We start from the raw sequence: 23,106 nt of genomic DNA, 5'->3' as shown, positions 1-23,106 counted from the left end.
GGGGGGGGGGTACTTTGTCAAATGTTTTGCTGATATCTAGATAAGCCATGCTAGAGCATTTCTTCATTTAATGCTATAGGGAGTCTCTGGGTGCAGAAAAATCTAGCACTACTGCCAACATTGCTAGATATGGTTTATGCAGAACAATCTTCATACAAGAGGACAGTTTTTCCATTCCCCTAAAACACAAACTGCTTAAAGTCAGACATATTTGTCTGTTTTGCTCACAGCGATTGCACCAGCAACTAGAACAGTGCTTAATAGTAGTGGACATTTAAATGAGATTAAAGGACTTGACTAATGACTACAGTTTGGGGTTAGCCAGAAGTGAACCACTTCATAAAGCAAACCCATTGTGGATTTCAAAATGAAGGAATGACGAGATGGGATGCTGGATTTAGTCCTTGTCACTAGATGTGATATCAGCAAATGTCACCCATGGCCACATCAGGACCACTGACTGCTTTTGTAAATAAAGTTTTATTGTAACACGGCCATGTTCATTTGTTTGATATTTTCTATGACTGCTCTCATGTGAGGATTCATGACAGAGACTGGAAGATCCACCAAGCCAAAAATATTTGCTATCTTGCTTCCTTACAGAAAAGGCTTGCCAACCTCAAACCTAAAAAATTAAATCCAAACTCCTGATATCTAGAACTTTCCATGATCCAATGTTTTTGTTTCTTATTAATCTAGATATTCCCCAACGCACCATGCCTATTATTTCTCTGTTGTTTTCCGTCTGTTGGATTTACCTGGAACATTGTGTCCGCCTCCCAAGAACTTTTTAATATTGTAAATATACACACATACGAGCTACATGAAAATAAATCATGCAGCAAGCCTTTGCTGAGTGTCTGCTATAGGCTGAACCCTCCATTAGGCACCATCTGAGGGTCTTCACAATGGGTCTGCAAGGTAGATGTCATTATCTCCTTTTTGCCTACTGAGGAAACTGAGGGACTTAGCAACTTAGGAGTAGTTCATAGAGAATGAAGGTTTTACCAAGGCTTGAATTCAAGTTTGTGAGAACCTACTTGTAATTTGGTTTATTTTTGTGCGAATTGGGTTCGGAAATAAGCCAGTTTACAAAGGAGGAAATGGGACATGTTCAATTTTATAAAAATCTTAATTTGGGGCTTAAAATATAATCAAATTATTTTTTTGAATCTTCTATTGATGTTTAAATCAGCCAAAGGCAATTTTATCTTGAAAAGCCATTAACTAGCATGACTTTAAACAATAGAATCAATTTGGAAACTCTTCATTCAGTTAAAAATATGAGATGACCATATTAATGCAATTGTATTTGAAGTATCCTAAGTATAATTCCATTCAGACCCAGCCCTAAATCCTACCATGTTGGGGCAGCTTCTAACCCATATGTCAATGCACAGATGGGTTGGTCTGCGCATGTGGGCTTTTCTTTATGTGCCGACTGGAATGGTAACAACCATGACCTCCTCTGTGAGGAGCCTAGCCTATGCTCCCTTCTCCTCACATCATCTTTGGGCACAAATAAATGACTGGCATTATCGTTATTATAGTTGCTTCTGTCTCTCCACTTCAAATCGCTTCTCTAACCCAGGCTTGGTTCTTGCCTTTGATTTGAGCTTTCCCTGAAGATCCTATTTCATCAGCTGCTGACACTCCTCTTGTATTGCTAATGCCACAATGATCTGTGTTGGCAAGTGTCCAGATCTCCTTTTATCACATTTGGGGCTACATCCTGGCCAGGCTTTGCTCTCTACCCCTGGCCCTTCCATATGCCCCTTCCCCCATACGCTCCAGTATCTACCCCCCCCCCCGGCCAGATTTAATTTCTTATCCATGTCTATTCAAGCAGACATGCAAACCAAAATAGCATTTCCCTGGAAAGAACTTTATTTCTCCAGGCCAAACTTAGCATAGCTCTCCGTATCAGGAAGCATCTTCCAGGACTCAGCTAAGTCCCTTGAGTGGACCTAGGAAACAGTAAGACAGATGTAGGGAAAGGGAAAAAATGTCATATGTGAAAGCACGTTCAGGATCTTCTGGGTATTCTGCTAAATAAACACTACAGGGTAATTCAGTATTTATGGAAGGAAAAACCCAACCTTTAAAGAAGATTGGGCATCAGAGAAATTTAATTACTCTCTTGGGTCTCTTATGTGCAAGGAAGCGTTCACATGACAACTTGGGTGGCTTGGTTTTTATGGTGTTGTTCTCTCCTCCCGTGAAGGCGCTAATAGAAACAGACTGTGGATGGAGGCCATTGTACTTCACAAAGAGAATCCATCCTCTTCCGTATCAGTTCTCACCTGGTAAGAAATAAATGGCCTTGAGTTCATAGGCTTAGCCAACAGGCATTGAGAACTGCCCAGGAGGCCAACTACTATGGGGCACTTATGCCAGGACAAAGCTTTCAGGATTCAGGGTTCCAGTATTTCTCACAAAATAATACTGAGGCCTTTGAAAAAAAAGAGAGATTCACAATATAATTCTTGTCTGATACAGCAACATTGTTTGAAGGGGATAATAGAAATGGTTAGGGTGTCAGAATTCATTCCCTCTCTGATTAGAAAACCTCAGAAGAGCATCTGCAAATTCTCAGAAGCCCTTGGGTTGAAGGATGGTGAAGGGGCTGAGGCTTTTGCATGCACATGCGTTTCTGTTCGTGGTCTCTAGTACCTGTATCCAATTGAGAGTCCAAGGCTGCATATGCTCCTACAATCTGGTCAGAACCCGCTTGAAGCAGAGCTTCAAGAAACATAGGTGGGGCCATTCCAGAATGCACTCACTCTAAACCTCTGCCTCAGAACAGATCCCTGGGCTATTTGAGTGAATTTGCAATGAATGAATACCTTGTAGTCAATGCAGGAATATGGACTGTTGCTAGATACAATCTTTTGCTACCTCTTTACAAAGGGGATGTATTATGTTTAATGTGACACATAGGTCAAGAAATACATAGTTGCTGGGCATAATAGATTTATGGGCAATTAACATGATGATTCTTCAAGAACACATGCTTATGGAGTTAGGAAGCTTAAGATTCTTATGTTAGACCAGTGGTAACACTATTCTGGACCAGTTTCCTCCACAGAAAGACAGTAGGGTGCTGAGATGATAGAGCACCAGGTAACCCACTGGACTCTTCCCCCTACAGCTCCTCAGTCCTCACAATTGTTGACCACTAAGTGGAACTACCGTGGCTTCCAGTGACCAAAGCCCCTGGAAATGGCTCCTTGACTCCTGTTCTTTCTTGCCCAAGCCTCAGCTCAAATCCAACCCACTACGCATCTGTTGATCTACCAACCACTTCTTTCTTCCATGTTTTCCTTCCTTGCCTCTCCAATGCCTTGCCTTGTTAGACCATCTTTCTCCAATTTGGTGACCATCACCTTCTCATTCTCTCTTCTCTCAATTCTCAACACCTGAAAACTTTGAACATCACTTCAAAACCTTACCATGCAGAGAAATCGCAGCTGTTCTGAAATACAAATCTGGCCACAAGTATTTCTCCTCTTAAAATAATTCACAGTCATTCCATAGTTAGAAAAAATAAAATCCAATAGAGAATGTATGGTAAAGATAAAACATAAAACAAGATTACTGAGATCTGTATTTGTTGATCACAATGACTGTCAATGCACCAGTCCTCCAATTCCCAGACAGAGGTTATATGGTTGGATCAAATAAAAGAAATCAAACTACAAAAAAGAAAAGAAAGAAAGAAAAGAAGTTCCGAGCATTTCCTCAGCCCCTTTCTTTTGTGGACATCCAGAATCTAGCCAACATACATATGGTTTGAACTTTTGAAATGAGCTCAAACATTGAATTGGTTAAATTTTTATGAAATATCAGGAATTTTTTAGATTGAACTTTTAATTTTGAGATAATTATAGATTTACATTCAGTTTCAAGAAATAATATGGAGAGATCCCTTATAGCTTTTACTCAATGTCTCCTAATGGTAATATCTTGCCAAACCAAAATACAATATCACAACCACAGTATCGATACAGGACACTTTTATCACCATAAAGATCCTTTAAATGACCATTTATAGCCAACCCACTCTTTTCTTCTCTCTCCCCTAACCCTGGCCTCTTGCTTCTGGAAACCACTATTATGCTTTCTATTTCTATAATTTTATCATTTTAGGAATGTTCTATAAATGAAATGATAGAACATTGCTAAAATACAATCCTAAAGGATTGTATTACCATTAAGCTTAACTCCCTGAAGATTCATCCAAGTTGTTGCATGTCTTAATAGATTCTTTCTTTTTATTGCTGAGATATATTCCATGGTACGAACGTATCACTATTTGTTTAATCATTCATCTGGTAAAGGATATCTAAGCTATTTTCATATTGGTAATTTTCCATTACCAATATGACTGCTATAAGCACTCATGCACAGGTATAAACAAAAGTTCTAATTTCTCTGGACTAATTGCCCCCAAAGAACAATTTCTGGGCCATATGATAGTTGCATGCTTAGTGTTACAAGAAATGGCCAAACTGGTTTCCTGAGTGGCTGTCCCCCTTTACGTGCCCCCAGCAATGTGTGAGTCGTCCAGTTTCTCCAAATCATTGCCAGCATTTGGTGTTGCCTCTATTTTTATTTTAATTCTAATAGGTATGTCAGGATGTCTCAGTGCACTTTACATTTATACTTCCCAAATGATGAACGCGGCTGTCTTTTCACGTGCCCATGTGTTGCCTGCATATCCTCTTCAATAAAATACCTGCTTGTTTCATTTGCACATATGGTAACTGGATTGTCTGGGCTGGTTTGTTTGTTTTTTTTTACTGTCGAGTTTTGAGACTTATTTAAATAGTCTAAATAGTATTTTTGCTGGATATTTGGTTTGCAATATTTTCTCCTATTCTGTCGCTTGTCTTTTCATCCTGTGAACAGTCTTTTACACAGCATTGAAAAAAAAAAACTTTGAAAATTTACCAATTTTCCCTCTTTTGGATTGTGATTTTGGTGTTAAGTCTAGGAGCTCTTTGCCTAGCTCTAGAGCCCAGAGACTTTCTCTTAGATATTTGTTTTTCTGAATGTTTAAACTTTTATATTTTAAGTCCATTGTTCATTTTGCATTAATTTTTAGAAGGAGTGAAAGGTCCTTTTCCTTCCTTATTTTCCTCCTTACTTCCTCCCTCCCTTCTTCTCTCTTTCCTCTTTTTCGTTTCTTTTTTTCCATATGGATGTCCGTCTTTTTGGCAATATTGTTTGAAAAGGTTCAATGGTACTTTAAGTGGCATCTTTCCCCCTTGGTCTTCTCCTTTAGTTCCTTCTCAGTTGAGACTTCTGTTCTCTGGCCTTTCTGTTCCATTACTATGTCTTCTTCTCTTTTATCCAGACCTGCAGAAAGCTTAATCATGGTCTTCTGTCAAGGCTAATGTCCCTGGGAGTCTCCAACAGCTCAGCGCCACTTTAAGGCGATAAGTACATCTATAAGGACAGACAGAATCTCTTCCAGAAATGTCCTCAGGAATGTCCACTAGAGCTACCTTCTAGTCAATGGGTCAGTTTCCTGTCTTCTCTGGACTGCCTTCCCTTGTCAGTCCTGGACCTCGACCATGTCCCTGATCCCAAAGTACTAAGACAATACCACCCTTGCTTTTATGTGACAGCTCATTTGTGGAAACAGGGTTTCTGATCTAAAAATCTCTGAATATCCTTGGAGCTGGATTCCCAATTTCACATCACATCAGACTCTGTCCAGGGTCCTTGTTCACTGCCTATTTTATGGTGGTGAAACTGACATGCTCAGATCTCTGGGGAGTGTGCACGATGAGTAGTTGTTTATGTGGAGATGGAAGAGATGCCAGGAAGCCTTGTGCCCTCTCCCTGACTGTCTTGATTTCCTAACGCATCGCCTAAAAGTCTCACCATACTCACTCTCGAGATGAACTATCCTAATTTAAAACCACTCAGACCTGTGTGTGCTTGAGGCAATATCTACACAGAGGAACGTCAAGGCTCAGTCCCTCCCTGAGAGATCCTTGAGGGCAAACTGTGCAAGGTAAGGTACAATGTGGAGATAACGTGGTTCTCTGGAAAATCTTCCCCAAGATTTTGGGTCAGGATTCAGTCCTTTCAGCTGTACAAACATGGCCTCTGAGTTCTTCTCCCATTTGGCCCATGATCATTCCTAGTATAATTTCACTAACCCCTGGATGCGGTAGAATGTAGAGCCCCGAGTGCTCTTTACCCCTAGGTCCATTTTAATAGGCCCTGGTATTTCTGTCCCTGTCCATTTTTATTCAATGTCGCTGTCATCGATGAATTTGATCATACTCTGCCTGAGGCACGTTAAGCAAATTGGACATTTTTTTTTAATAATAAAAAGCTGACAAATGAAATGTTTAAAAATAGGCTGATGCTGACTCTGGGAGGGACGTGGTGTCAAGAGAGAAATGGTGTCTGTCGGCTTTTTTCTTTTAGGGCTCTTCCGTGACCTTAAATATTCTGTATTCGTTAAGAGGCATTGTTCTTCATTTCTTCAAATTACTCAAATGTTTCTTTAAGGCAGTATTTGGAAGACTGTCATGGGCATTAGAGGAGAAAGCTACATGTTTGAGGTTGTCCCCGTCTCCAACTTGCCTTCAGTGAAGACTTCAGTATTCATTTTTCCTAGGATGTTTCCTGTGCCACTATTGTAGGTGGGTTTTTTGTTCTTTGTGTTATTCATAAACTTGTTTCCATAACAATGATCTGGCACCTGCAGAGCTTCTCTGGAACCCATCTGTACAGTGTTTGTGCATCACTCCTGAAGTCTCTGATTACTCAGCGACCCAGGTGGGGTTTCCATCATCTCTCTCCCTCCTCCCCTTATCACCCACAGGAAGGGCCATTTTAGCTTCTCCATAATCAGAAGTACAAATATAAGGCTTAAAGTTTTATCTACAGTGACTGTCTGGTCAGACTTTGGGTTGATTTGTTTACTTAGGTTGTTTTTTTTAATGCATTTCTGTATGTAAACAGCTTTGTTTGCAAGCTGTCTGGAAACTTTCCTCAAAATAGTAGTTCAGGGCCTGTGTGAGCGTCTTCATGACAGCATCACATCATCATTCTTTCAAAATGATATGATCTATTTTAAGAGGTTCAGCAAATTCTATCATCTTAATTGCATGTTCTGGCATTTGGTGAGCTATCTTCCATATTTGTAATAACTGGATTGTCAATGTTGCTTCATAATATGATCTTGTAAAGGTATTAGAAGCCATCATTAAGGGTCCACGTTTACATTTAAAACAATGGACTATAATGCTGCCAATGCAAATTATTTAACTGAAGTGTAAATCAGATAAACAGTCACCCCCCCCCAAGAGAGTGCAAAATGTTCATTTATTTAGGAGAAAAATAATTTTCACAACTTACTCCTTTGCTTGGTCATTGGCAAGTTTCTCTTGATACAATGAAAAGATGCACCCCAGCATCGACTTCCTAAAATTTGAAAACAGAGCATGAGTCTTAGAACCAAGAAACCATTTTTTTCACAACATCCTGACTCCTCAATGATGCTCCAGCTGTGGATATAAAAGCACAATGCCGATTCTGCCCAAAAGTAAAGGCACAGAAATTCACAGAGATTTTCTCCTGCAAAATTATCTCACCTGCAGTAATGGTGCCATTAGCCCTTTTTCTCGACTCTCAGCTCCACTTCCATTTTTTCTGCTACTTCTAAATTTTGCTGTTTTGAGTTGGGAAACAAATAAACAGTGCAATAGAAAAAAGCAGTAGCTTTGGAGGTTGAAGTTAAAACCAAAATAAAACAAAACCCAGTTTGTAAGAGGTCTGGACCTCGAAAGTTCTGAACACTTGTTTACTTCTCTGGGTTTCTGCTTCCTCATGTATAAAATGAATCACTCTTTGTTCAAATAGATTCTTTAAAACTCTGTGCCTCAGTTTGACCTTGAACCCTAGGCTCATGCTCATTTTGCCCTCAGGTGAGACAGGAAGCATGGCAGGCAGCAGTGAGCAGGCTTGTCGTCCCCCCGCTAGGACAAGGTTTCAGGATGGCCCTCTGGGGAAGTTCTGCAAGATTGGAGATCAGGTCTTTGTTTGAGGAGAAGCCTGGGTTGCTTTACTAAGCTACCAGTCTCTCCCCCTGCCAAAGCCAGGCAGAAGATGTTTCTCTCTCCCTGGGAGAAAATGGTGTGGCTGCTGGAGGAACTCACAGGAAAGTGGGGCTCTTGTGACTACTACCTCAGAAGCTTCCCACTCTCCTGCTTAGACAGACTTAGATAGCAGCGATTTGTCAAAATTACCATGTGAGCATTCCTACCTGACCTGCCAGTAGCTTCAGCACCAGATAAGCAGAGCTCACTTGATTGTCTCTCAGGTGGACGAAGCTCTCCAGGTTTCAGAGTGATGGTGTGATTGGCAACCTCAGTTCTCTGATGGGACGGGGATTGATACTCAGGTCACACCGCTTTTTTCTTATTGTGAAGTTGACTTCCAACTTTTGAACAGATCAAAGCTGAATGAAGAAACCCATTCACTTTCTATCCTGATTTCTCAGGAGTTAACCTGAGACCACTACTGTCCAACCTTGCCTGTGCATTGGAATCACCTGAAAAGCTGTAACTACATCAATACCTGGTTTCCCCCGCCATAAGGTCTATAGTTGTTAGTCTAAGACTGAGAACCATAACCCTCATGAACAGACATTTTCCAGATAAGAAGGATTCTTTTTAACCTAACTTTGATCACATCCATCCCCTAAGCAGTGACTACATATTGTACTTAAAAAAAAAAAAATCCAGCAATTCCATGTCCCTGCTATTTATTCATACAAAAAAAATTAAAATCAGGATGTTGAAGTAACATCTGCACATTCATGTTTATTGCATCATTACACACAGACAACCATATTTGGAAACAATTTCAAATGTTTATCAGTAGGATGTACTGATAAAGAACATGTGTTTACAAAGACATATTATTCAGCCTTAAAAAAGAAGGCAATCTTGCCACATGCAACACATACATTAACCTGGAGGACATTATATATCATTGTAGTATTTTTTTTAAGTTTGTACTCTAACATTTGTTTTAGCTTTTGTTGTTTGTGTTTTTGGTGTTATATCCAGGGAATCATTGTCAAGACCAATGTCATGAAACTTTATCAAACAGAGTAAAGGCATAGAGGTTGGTGAAGGTGGTGGTAACTTTCAATTATGTAGGGAAGGCTGCTGTAACAGAGTGACATTCAAGCAGAATTTTAAGTGAAGGGGAACCAAACTCCTGAGCTCTTTGGGGAAAGAGTGTTCAAATAGAGAGACTGGCAAGTGCCAGGGGCAGCCGGTGCAAAAGGAGAGCTGCAACAGGAATGTGGTGGAGAAAAGTCCGACATGAGAAGGATAATGAGGCTTTTAGGAATAAAATAATCACAAGGAAACTTGCAGGTGCTAGAAAGGAGCTTAGATTCCATTCCAAAGGAGACAGAAATGCCAACATTGGATGATGCTGAGCGAAACGACAACATAAACCGACACGGGTTTTTTTCAGATATCACCCAGGCTACGCTGTGTGGATAACAAACTGCAGATTATAACAGGACAAGAGAACAAAAGGAGAGTTCAGGACTCATGGAAATCCAGGTGATGGAGGAGAGGGTCTTGAATTAGGCTGGTAGCAGAGAAGACGGTTCAAAGTGGTCAGATTCTAGACATAGTTTAACAGCGTAACAGAGACAACCCTCAGGAGTACTTGATGTGAATGTGAACAAACTAAAAGGAAAAACAGGTTAAATTTTATTCTGTGGTTTAGGGACTAAGCAACAGCATAAGTGAAGTTAAATTTTACTGAGAGTAGACATGAGAAAAAGCTTTTGGGGCAGAGGCTGAGAGTTAAGATTTGGACAAGTCACTTTCAAGACTCCTGTTACACCTCCAGGGGAAATTTCTAGAAGTCAGTGAGACCTGCAAATCCAAAATTTAAGGGTGAGGCCTCATCAGAGGTAATAATAATAATAGCAATATAAACTTTACATAGTTGTGGGGACAGGTGCATGGAGTACTGCATACATGGCATACATTAAGAATGTCTGAGTGGCCGGCCACTCCCCATGTGCTAGGCAGGTGAGCGGCAGGCAGCCTACCCCCATAGGCACAGCCCCGGGGCATGAGGCCATGTGTTGCAGTCCCTGCACTTGCTCCATGGCCCACTCCTCGACTGATCACTGCAAGGACACTTGGCCAGAAATTGCATTGGTGGCTGCCTGTAATCTGCTTAGCTACTGCCTGACTATATATACATGGTAACTGTGCAATAAAATCAGACCTGCTTCCTGCTTGGTCTCCGGAGGTCTCCTTTAGTGACTCTGCAGGCACACTCTCCTCTACCCTGTTCCGTGGACCTCCTCGCAGGACGAGAGAAAGCTCATGCACATAGTATTTAAGATCATGGTACCAGATGAAGTCAACTTAGAAATAACCACAGGGAGGGAACAAAAGAACTACCAGGTCTGAACTCTACTGCCCTCCAAAATGTCATGGATAGAATGTGGGTTGGGTAGAGAAAAGGACACCAAGAGGGAAGGAATATCCATGTAACAGATGTCAATTAAAAAGTGCTGAAGCTAAAATTTGCTGAAGCCAAATGAAGGGAGCCAAGACAGAAAAAAAAGTACCAAGGTCAATTGCTGTCCATAGATCCAGTGATAAAAAGACTGAGAAATGGCCATTGAGTTTTTCATTGTGGAGATATTAATGACCTTGATAAGGGACATATTGGTAGAGTGGAAGGGACAACAGATGGATTAGAGATGTTTTTCTTTTTGTTTTGTTTTGTTTTTAAAGGAGGGGTTCTACTTCCTCTGATGGTGAAGTACCTTCAGCTGGACTAGCCCAGTGCTGGTAATGATCACAAACTGTATACAAAATACAAAGCATGTGAAAGAATGGGAGAGCAGCCAAAGATCAGGCAGTGACTAGAAAAGAATCTGTCACTTGTGAGAGAAGAAGGACTCTGGGAAGGATTTGCATTTAACAACTCTTCTCCTGAGAGAGCTCCATGACCATAGCCCAGGTCTGCAGGAACTCAAGCAGAAAGTCAGCCTTACTAGCCTGAGAAGTCTGAGAATAGAGGTGAGGGATTTCCAACTACTCCACCGAAAGTGAGGATTTTGAAAGGAAGGATCCACAGGGAGGGAGCCGCAATATCTGTGTGTAAACTTTTGCCCAAATCCTTGAGTCTCCTGAGCAATTATCTGGGGAAATTCCTGGTCACAAAGGAAATAGCAGGTGGGAGGCTGAAAGAACCAAGCAGAGATTCCATCTGCTTTTCATCACATGGGAGATGGAGTTAAGAGTTTGGGTCTAACTGATATTTTTAGTTATTTGGGCATTTTAGAACAAAATGTCACAGATTAGGTGACTTAACGTGTGTGTGTGTGTGTGTGTGTGTGTATGTGTGTATGTTTTTTTTTTCCTCACAGTTGAAGGCTGGATATCAGAATATGAGAGCCGTCTAGTTCTCCAGATGCTTCTCATAAGGACAGTAACCTTATTCATGAGGACTCCATTCTCATGACAATTACCTTGAAAAGACCTCATCTCCAAGTATCATCACAGTGGAAATTAGATTTCAACATGTAAATTGCAGCATGAGGGAGACACAACAAGTCTACTAAAGCACTGAAAACTACCACCAACTAGAACAAAAATAAACACTCTTCAGATGAAGACAGAATGTGGAGTCTCTAGAATATATCATCCACAATGTCCACTATACTACTAAGAATTACTGGACATCTGAGGAAATGGGAAAAATATGATACATAGTCAACAGAAAATAATTAACATCAACTCAATCCTGAAATAATCCTGATGTTAGAGTTAGCAGAAAAAGATAGTAATGCCACTATTTTAGATATTTTCAAAGGTTTAATGAAAAATATGTCCATGGGAAATAAACAGATGATAGGAGCTATAAAATAAGAATCATTTTAAAATTTTAAGGAAAAAGAAGAGTAGTTTGAATAAAAATCTCTCTAGAAAAGATTAAAAGTGATTTATGATTAAAGATAGAGACTCAGATAACTTGGGAAGAGAGCAATAGAATTATCCAATTTGAATAACCAAGAAAGAAAATATAAGCAGGGCTACAGTCACCTATAGGACAATATCAAGCTACCTGTAACTAGAATCTGAGATGAAAAATGAATTAGAAAAATAGAACCTGAAAATTTCCCAAACAATGTGGAAAATATCAATTTCAAGGTCTAATAAGTTTAGGAAACCCCAAGAATAATCATAACTGAGAATATTATTATGAGATAGCGGGAAGCCAAAAAGAAAAAGAAAATTCTGAAAACAGCCAGAGTAACACAGCATCTTATTTATAGAATAATAACAATATAAATAATGAATGACAGCTCATCAAATATAATGGTGTTAAAAAAATCAACAGAACACCATCTATAAGGTTCTGAAACTATGAAAACTTTAATTTAGAATTCTATATTCAGTGAAGGGAAATTAATAAGGAAAAAGAAGACATATTACACAGGCTTTCACCAACAAAACATTAAATATTATGGATACCAAAATAATTCAATATTGAATTATAAAATATAAAAATTAAGAATCTATGAGTTCCTAGTGATAATCAATTAACTAAATAATTAATGGATTAAGATAGAAGGAAGATAAAGAGTGAAAGAAAGAATTAATAAGGAATTTATAAGCAATTTTAACATATTTATCTATCAGCCCTCTAGATTCTGTATTAATTACAGAATCTAGAGGGCTGATATAGATAAATATGTTAAAATTTCTGGAGTTGGAAAAATAATTATTCTTCAGTTGCCAAAATAAAGATCTGTTCAGGCAAGAAACATCTAGGGATGAAAGTCGATGATGATGATGATCAGGATATTTGCATGACTAGGGCTTTCTTAATATCTATAAAAGAAAAATAGAAATCATACACTAGGTAAGTCAGATGACATTTGGGTTGGATGATTAAGTTGACCTTACAGAGTAGGTAAATGGGTGTCGGATGTCTCAGATATGACACACTAAAGATGGCACAGTAGCTCTAATGTACTATTGTGGCCTGGAACGCATAAACTAAATATAATCATGAGAAAACATCAAGCAGCCTGAAAGTGTGGAATATTCTCCTTTCTGATATTGTTAATGTCTTAACAGGCAAAAGTAAGGAACTTTTCCCAAATTAAAGATATTTTTGTGACAGAGTTTCACTAAGTTGCCGAAGCTTGCCTCAAATTTGCAATCCTCCTGCCTCATCCTCTTGAGTTGCTAGGACTACAGTGTGTGCCACCATACCCAGCTAGAGTAACAATAAACTGTATGATACTAACATAAAAACAGATACATACAGCCATGGAACCAAATAGAACAAAGAGACAAACTCACACAGATGCACTCTGACCCTTGGCAAAGGCTCCAAAAATAGTTTGACATACAGACGGCCTTTTAAACAAATGGTAGTAACTTCAGTTAGAATGGTAGCCATCAAAATACAAATAATAATAATATAGAATAAAATAATAATAATAAAGCTAGAGAGAATATGGGGAGAAAGGAAAACTTTTACACTGTTGTTGGGATTGGAAATTGGTACAACAGCTATGGAAATCAGTATGGAATCCTGCTATCCTCAAAATAGTAGGAATGGAACCACAATGTGATCCAGCTATACCAGACCTTAGTATTTATCCTGAGGAATTTAAGTCAGACACAATACTGCATGTCTATGTTTACAGTAGCATAACTCACAATAGTCAATTATGCAATACTTCCTCCTAGACTAGATATTCTAGTTGAGAAAAAGGCTTTAAAAGACATTTCTGCAATTGGAACCTGGGTGGTACACTTGGTAAAAGTGTTAAATCAAGGTTAAACTTACTGAAATGGACAACCATAATATATTTATATTAAAGTACGTTTTTAATCTAAGGAAATCTAAACTGAAAGTTTAAGGAGCAAATGATGGAAAAAAGAACAGAATCTTTGGCAAAATGTTAAAAAGGATTGACTCTTGACCAAATATATATATATATATATATATATATATATATATATAATTATTCTTTCTGATATCATATAACTTTTCTGAAAGTATGAAATCATTTCTAAATAACGTTTTTTAAAATAATTGAATAGTATTCTTCAAACAAAAGAAGAATTCTTCACCAGGAGACTTATATAACACAAAATGCTCAAGAAAGTTCTTCAGATTGAAGTAAAGATGGAAATTTGGGTCAAGAAATGAAAACAACAATGTGTGAGTTTAAAAACATACTAAAAAGTATCAAAAGAAGATTTGAAATTGTGAAACAATAAATTAGTGAAATGAAGACATGCCAATAAAAATTATTCAAAGTGAAAAACAGAAAAATACTAGCAATCTATTTTTCTAAATATGGTGAATATTATAAACCCAAAAGTCTAAGCTCAATAAACCCCATAAGCAACATAACTGCCAAGACTATTGTAGTGAAAATGCTTATAACAATTTGTAAAATAAAAAAATCTTTAAAGAAGCCAGATTTAAAATGTCAAATTAATTACAAAGGAACAAAGAAAAATATAAGATCTCATTGTTTTTCAGGATGATGGAAGTAAGAAAAATATGCTGTAGTTTGATTTGAGACCCTGTGAAACTTAATTCTCAGAGCAACAGCACTTATAGGTGGGCCTTTTATTGTCTAGGTCATGAAATTCTCCCTCAGGGATGGCATTAGTACCTTTATAAAAGGACTTGAGGGGTCTTATCTTACCCTTCCTTCTCTTCTACCATGTGAGGGCACAGTATTTCCTTTTTGCGCTTATACCATGGATGATGAAGTATTTCGCCTTTGCCCTTCTACCATGTGAGGGTACAGAGAGAAGGCACTATCTTGGAAGCTGAGAATGAGCTCTTACCACATATCACATCTGCTGACCCCATGATCTTTGACTCTCCCAGTCTCCAGAATTGTGAGAAACCAATCTCTATTATTTACAAATTATCCAGTCTAAGGTGAGAATATATGAATATTCCTCATGAACACTGATGCAAACAATTTTTAAAAAGCAAAACATATCTAACAATATAAAGAATTATGACCATGTGTGTTTTGCTCCAAGAAGGGTAAGTTATTTTAATATCTTAAATTTTATTATTATAATTCACCATTAAGCTAAAAAGGAAAATTCTTATTGTTATCTCAATGTGGATAGATAAAACACTTGACAAAATCCAATATCTATTCCTAAAAAGAAATTTCCTCAACATGATAATGGTCATTTGTGAAAATCTATAGCTAATATCATATTTAACAGTTATAGAATGCATGCTTTCCTCCAGAGATCAAGTATAAGTCAAAGATTCCAATTCTTACTGGTTCTATACAGGTTTCTACCAGAGGTTCTATCTATCCAGTGCAATAAGACAAGAAAAAGAAAAAGATGCTTTCTGATTTAAAAACAAGTGGAAAATGTGTCTTTCTTTAGAGACAACATGATTATCTCACAGAAAATTCTATGGGATCTTAAAAAATTCACTAAAGCTAGGTTGTTTAGCTAAGTTACAGTATGAAACATAAACACAATATCAATTTTATTCTATATATAAGCAACTGAAAATTGAAAATCACTTTCTTAAAATATCCTTTCAGAATGGCAGCAAGAATTTTGAAATACTTGAGAAAATCTCTGACAAAATATGTGCAAAACCTACATAATGAAAACATAATGCCTTCCTGGGAGATATTTAGGAAGATGTAAATAATAGACTTTGCTCAAGATTTTGAAGACTCCCTTTTGTTAAAATTCCAATTCTCACCCAATTATCTATATAAACAAGGAAATCCTTGTCAAATTATAGTAAAATTGATTCTAAAATCATATGAAAGTGCAAAAAGCCTAGAATAGACAAATGAACCTTGAAGAAGGACTTAGTTGGGGAACTAACAATGACTGACTTAAAAGATTATTATGAATCTATATCAATCATGACTTTGTGCCACTAGATAAATTGTTCAATGGAACAGAATAGAAAATTCAATAAAAGATACATATATATTGAAAATTTATTTTTGGAAAAGTTTTGCAAAAGTAATTCAGTGGGTAAATAACAATATTTCCAACAATGATGTTAGAACAACTGGGATATCTACACATTGATATTCCAGGAAAAAAAAGGAAGGAAGGGAGGGAGGGAGAGAAGAAAAGTAAAGAAAAAGAAAGAGAAAAACTAACTTGAAATGAAACCTTGTACCACATGGAAAATATAACTCAAAATGAATGATAAAGCAAAACATAAAATCTTTCTCTTTAAACCCAAATGTATTACATTTGGAATCTATAAATGGAAATATAAAATCTAAATCTAAAAATATTTATGAAAAGAAAACTTAGGAGAAGTTGTTTATCATCTCAAGTTTGGTAAAGATTTTTTAAATTGAATACAAACAGCACAAACAAAAAATAAAAATAGCAATAAATTGGACTTCATTGAAGCTAAAAATTTCCCCTTTATAACACGCTCTTCTCAAGAGAATTAAATGACAAGCCACAGAATGAGAGAACATATTTGAAGTCATATGACAGGGGCTTGTATTCCAAATACATAAAGAATTCTCAAAACAACCACCCAACCCAATAAAATATAAACACAAAAACTATAAACAGACACTTCACCCAAGATGATATACAGATGGTGGATAAGCACATAAAAAGTTTCCCATTATCATCAGTTATTAGTATAATGCAAATTAAAAGTGTGAAATATAATACCATTATATACATGTAGGAATGGTTGAAAAAATAAAATGTAAAGGACTGTCCATACCAACTGTTGGCAGAGTGTGGGTTAGCCACCATTCATATACTGCTGGTGAAAATATAAAATTGCATAACCCCTTTAGAAAGAGTTTGGTAGTAATTTTTTTTTAATGTATACCTGCCATTTGACCCACCTAATATACTCTTAGATATTTACTCAAGATAAAGAATATGTCCATACAAAACATTATCTATTCACTATTCACCTCTACTTTACAAATCTCAAATTGGAAACTATATCAATAGCCATAAATGTATGAATGTGTAATCAAACTATTTTACCTCCATATCATCAAATACCATTCAGCCTCAGCAATAATAAGGAATGAACCTTATTATTGCTACATCTTCAACATGGAAAACATCACTGTACTTGAGTGAAAGAAGCTAAGAGAGAGAAAGAGAGAGAGCGAGAGAGAGAGAGAGAGAGAGAGAGAGAGATTTAACTTACATAAAGTTCTAAAATATAGAAACTAATCTAGAGTGACAGAAAGCAGATCAGTGGTAGCTTGGGAATGAGTATAGCAGGCAGGGGGCAGGAAGGAGGGATTAAATATGTCAAGACTTATCAAATCTTATGATATAAATATGTGAAGTTTATTATATTTAATTTCTACACAATATAGATAATGAAATACAAAATATAAAATAAGATACAAAGAAGAGAATCACTTGATTTTTTCTATTCAAGTATATTCCTATATGTTAAAAATCTTAACTGAGATGAAGAAAAAAAAATTTCAACTACTGTGCACCTCATGTCAGAGTCAAGATATAATATTGAATTTTTCCTATTTCTTCTCTACTCTTAAGATGCGAGGGGCTGGGGATGTGGCTCAAGCAGTAGCGCGCTCGCCTGGCATGCGTGCGGCCCGGGTTCGATCCTCAGCACCACATACCAACAAAGATGTTGTGTCCGCCGAAAACTAAAAAATAAATATTAAAAAAAAAAAAAAGATGCGAGACAGTTACCCCATTGTCATGGCAGGATGAAATTTAGGGAAATTAAATATAACTAGTGTTTTGCTCTGTCCCTGAGTCCTAGAACAGGGTTTAATTTAACTTAGTCATATGAATTATGGGACCTGAATCAGTCCATTTTTATCACCACACACACCCTTCCTATCATAATAACTGTTCTATGGTAGAAGGGAATTTCTCTATCGCTTTTCTGCCAAATCCAAGCATCTGAAACATAATAGAGGAGATCATTATGTATTCATTGAATCAACATATTGTAATTTTTTCAATATATTCAAGGGGAGGGGTTATTTATTATTTACCTGTGTACTCCCTAAGAATACGCACTTGATACCTATACTGCTCTATGAATGGAGCATGAGTTTTATGAGATAGATCAAGATTACTGAGGCTTCCATCTTTGAAATCTAAGATTTGGGGTCCCAAGATTAAGGGGATGTGGTAGGACAGTGATCGATTTAAGAAAGAATCCTGCATCTCTGAATTACAAGAATAAGAATGAATATACAATGTTTTAACATTTTAAAAAGCATGTTCTAATTCTGTTCACTAAAATATTCTTAGAAACTATAACAAATTCACCACCAGTAATCACCTCTTGAGTCTGGATTGTGGTCTCCAGGGATCCTTGAAAAATTGTTGATTCCAGGTACAAGATGAACCTGGAGTACTTTATCAAACCAGAAAGTAAAAAAGTCATCAAAAATAGCTGGAGTTGAGCCTGGCACAGTGGCACACACCTGTAATCCCAGCAGCTCAGGAGGCTGAGGCAGGAGGATCCAGAGTTCAAAGCCAGCTTCAGTCAAATTGAGGCACTAAGCAACTCAGTGAGACCTGTCTCTAAATAAAACACAAAATAGGGCTGGGGATGTGGCTCAGTGGTCAAGTGCCCCGGTGTTCAATCCCTAGTACTAAGAAGGGAAAAGGAAATGGCTGGAGTCGCATCCAAACTGCTGAGGGACCAACTGCTGGCAATGATGGTAGAATTTGATCATCATTGAGAATAATAACTGCCACGCATTGAAACACATAACATACATTTAAATCTATGAGTTTAAAAGGATACCAAGAAAAATTTTCTATTGTCACTTTGGATGTTGCTAAAGAATGATTCGTCTCTTGGAAATAGATAAGTAAAGGGAAACCAAACATTTATCCTGTCCTTCCCATATGAACAAACCTTAACATCATTTTGCACCCATTAATAGCATAATGAATCTATGCAATGACCATCAGTGGCTGCTAACATCACAGAAATAACCAGATACAGTTGTTCCTGATGAAAGTATGTGGACACAATCAAGCCTCTACAGTAAATACCCATTTATAAGAAATATGAAGGACAGAAACACATGCTAAACAATACTACAGGGATTCAAGAAGCAAAACACAGATTTTAGAAAATTCCACAAGTAAAGCAATCCATTTCTTTCTGCAAAAAAAAATAATAATAATTAAATAAGAGAGATATTTTTAAAAAATAAGAGAAAATAAGATAAAAAGAAGAGAGAGAAAACAATAAAATATTTTCAAGGCAAACATTGAACAATTACAACAAAATGATGTAATATTGAACCTGATTCAATTCGCTGTTATTAAAAAATATATAAGACCTTTGGGAAAATGTGAGTAATGCTGATATGTGATAATATCCAAGTCTTAAATGTTCCTAGATGTAGTTAGGGTAATACAGTTATATTCTTAAAATATCATTATCTTTTAGATGTCCTAAAAATTTTATGGACTAAATGACATGATAGGGTATCCAATATTTCTTCAAATTAAAATAAAGTGACACAGGGTATAATTAAAAGACAATTAGTTATGATGAATAATTAGTAAGGTTTGGGTGACAGGCTCATAGGTTCCATTTTACTATTTTGCCTATTATTTTATATGCTTAATTTTAAAATGAAATTCATAAAAGATTAAGCTAAGGCAAAATAAAACTTATAACCCAAAGAATTAAGAAATGATATTTTACTTTCAAAACATATTCCCTATTACCTTCTGAAAAAGAAACAGTTTCTTCAGATTTAAAGTAGCTGCTTGTAAATCATTCAATATCAAACACAGGGCAGGGGGAAGGAGACAAATGTAAATGATGGGAGTCTACGTGCACTAAAAATTGAACATACATGAAATATAACTGCCTCTGAAATGATAATTCCAGTTTATGCTAAAGTGGGATTGGATTAACAAACACCACCTCAGGATCAGAACTATTTTGCAAAGCAAAATACACTAGCAAACAAATATGTGAAAGATGTTTACCCTTTAGGAAAAGACAGGCATAGGTAATTGCAACCAAGCTCTAAGCCTGTTTGTAAACAGTGATACTGTATTTTCAGCGCCTCACAGATTGTGGTCTAAATATTTGGCATCTTTAATGTCTTTCAAAGATATTAAATGTTGCAGGCATGTGAGAAAGGTCATATATCATTTCTGATTTGTTTTCGACATTGCTGGCAAATGTGCATTTGTGCACGGCTATCTTTAATAAACTGCAAGCTTTCCTGTTTGTTAGATGGCTTCCCCCACTTTGAATAATTTATTGTCCCCCACATTATTGGCATCACTTCTGAAAGATGTGAGCGGAAAAGGGATACTAATATATCACATTAAAAAATAAGTCAGAGAAAACTCTAAATCAGTGTGTTATTTTAAACAGCTTCTACTCATTAGGGAGAAAACTTATGAACCCAAAGTAAAAATGCCTCCCAAATCTGTTCAGTGAAGCAAAGAAGAGCAACGGAAACGGTCATGTTTGTTGATCACCATTGTAAGGTTACTTTGCATGTATCCTGAGCTCTGTGAGCTAAGTGGTCTCCTAGGTTTTATTCTTTATTCTAATTTCATTCTGTAAAGGGAGTAAAAGCAAATGAAAAAAAACTCAATCTTGACATCCTCCTGAGAGAGGAATATGCCATAGTAATCAATGCTGAAGATAGAATTATCTGGGCACTTGGAACTGGGGGCTCATTTTGACTGGCTCCTAATTATATCAACCCTCAGGGATACAGATTCCCTACCCATAAAGAAGGACCAAACTGGGACTACTGATCAGGAGACCTCAGCTCAATGTAACTTAGGGGCAGTAAGAGCTGTTGAAATTAAAACTAGCTAAACCAATAGGCAATAAACTTCCTGTCAAAGATGCTTTAGGCCACTAGTTTTCAAACCTTCTAGTTTTCTAACCTTCTGAATGCCTTTAGAAATGTATTAGAGGTATGAAACTTCTCTACATAAAAGTACTTATATTAAGCAAAACTTTGCTACCATATTGTGAACTCACTGACCCCACACATCCCATTAATGATTCAGAATAAGTTTCTGCATTTGGAGGTATCTTTAAGTAGATACCACCCAGAGTCCCCGTCTGCTCTAAGATTCTATTTTAGGGAAGATTTTTTTTTAAAATAAAGAAGAATTAAAAGTGATTTTAAATTATTCCATCTTGCCATCTCTAATTATTCATAACCTGGCAAAATTGCCCTGATTTATTGGAAGTGAAATAATTACATAGGATTTTGGCTTGATTTTTATGAAAGCCAGTGATGGAGACAACCCCACAAAAATCAATTATACACTTTCTCCCCTTGGCATAAACACCCCCCTGCTACAATTCCCTTCTTAGCACATTCGCTCATCTTGCTGCCTACCACTTCCCATTCTACTTGTCCAAATTCAGTGTTTTTTTTCTTTTTCTTTCTTTCTTTCTTTTTCTTTTTTTTACATACATATACTCTGCCTTTATCCTCCCACTCTGGAGATTTCCCTGGTATTTCAGGCCTTGCTCATCTCCCCTTATCCAAACGCCTACAAGATAAAGTCTGGTGCACCGTTCCACGCATATTATATTCTGTCACATGCTGTTAGTTTCACTATTTTTATGTGTATGTTTCATTTCTGAAAATAGATAGTAAAATTCTAGATCATAGCGAACTGGACAAATCTTCTACCTTCTCTTTATGTCTAGAACACACTCTAGATACTAACCCCTGTCGACTAAAACCCAGTCTTTGGTTTCTGTCATTGATGGTTTCCTCGTGTTCTAAGACACAATAAGATCCCAGTGAGGTAACATGAAGGAGGATGTTCAGAGCCTTGAGAAGTGAGGACCTGGCGCTGTCCAAGATTGCCTCCTTGTAACAGGGTCTCCCTTGAAGTTGCCCTGTGCTTTCCCTGAAGGAGGACCCAGTCTTTGTCTTAACTGACTCCATTTTGTCCCTCTAACCCATATCACTCCTTAAATTATTTGTCCTCCCCAGCTTCCTTCAGGCAACCATCTCATCTGGGAATAGAAACTGCCACCAAATAATAATGATTTTCCTGGTGACAGCAGGACTCTAAGAGAACTGCCCTCACCCCACAGAACCAGACCTGCAAACAGACAGAGGCAGGACTGAGACTGCTCTGCATATGCCTACCTCTCACTTTCCACTTCTGTCCTGCCCCCGCGTAATCCTGTTGTCAGTATGGAGAAGATAGTTTTCTTCCATCTTCCCAGTATGGCCACACCAAAATAAACTCCTTTCCCTTCCAGCCCAACCACAACTTCTGTCTGCCTGCCTGCCTGCCTGTGTCTGCTAACTAGACTCTTAAAGTGGCAGATGGTTAAATCCAGTCTGTTGGGACCCCAGAGTTAGTCCTCTGGTGTAGGACTCCTGTAATACCGTGTATAAAATCAACACGCAGTTTGGAGTATTATATTTTATAGAAATAATGATTAAGGGAATGCTCCGAGTTTTGATCAAAAAGTTTAAAATACTAACAAAAGTAATTGAATGCATTTTTAAATTATCTGGATTTTTTTTTTCATTGTTTTCTAAAAGCTAAAATGATTTTTGTTGCAAAAATGTTTGGTTTTTTTGTTTTTTTTTAAATATCACTTGAACATGTTTAGTTAAAGAAATCACTGAAAAACATACTGTGTTCTATTTACTATGGTTGTAATTATCTAGGACCCACCCCAGCCTCTCTTAAATGGTTCACTGTCACCTTGGAAGGTAGCTTTTCTTTTGCTTTGTTGTGAATATTCGCAGTTGCTGTGGTATTAAACAAGGGGTCAGCACCACTAGAGAATATAGTCAATTGCAAATTCTCAGCCTCAGTATCTAATTAGAGGTAGTGTATGGAATGCCTTCCTTAATTACTTTGGAGTCATGGGGGTATTTCATTAGTCTCAGTTTTTATCTTGTAACTTCATTCATAAAATATGTTCCTTATCAATTAGCTCCACTGGGAACTGATCAAGGCCCTGTGCATCCTGCTGTCTGTGTGATCTCTCGGCCCTGAAGGAGAAGGTCAGAATTCCTCT

The sequence above is a fragment of the Marmota marmota genome, unplaced genomic scaffold (assembly GCF_001458135.2).
Source record: "Marmota marmota marmota unplaced genomic scaffold, marMar, whole genome shotgun sequence".
NCBI lineage: Eukaryota > Metazoa > Chordata > Mammalia > Rodentia > Sciuridae > Marmota > Marmota marmota.
This window is presented reverse-complemented; position numbering follows the sequence as displayed.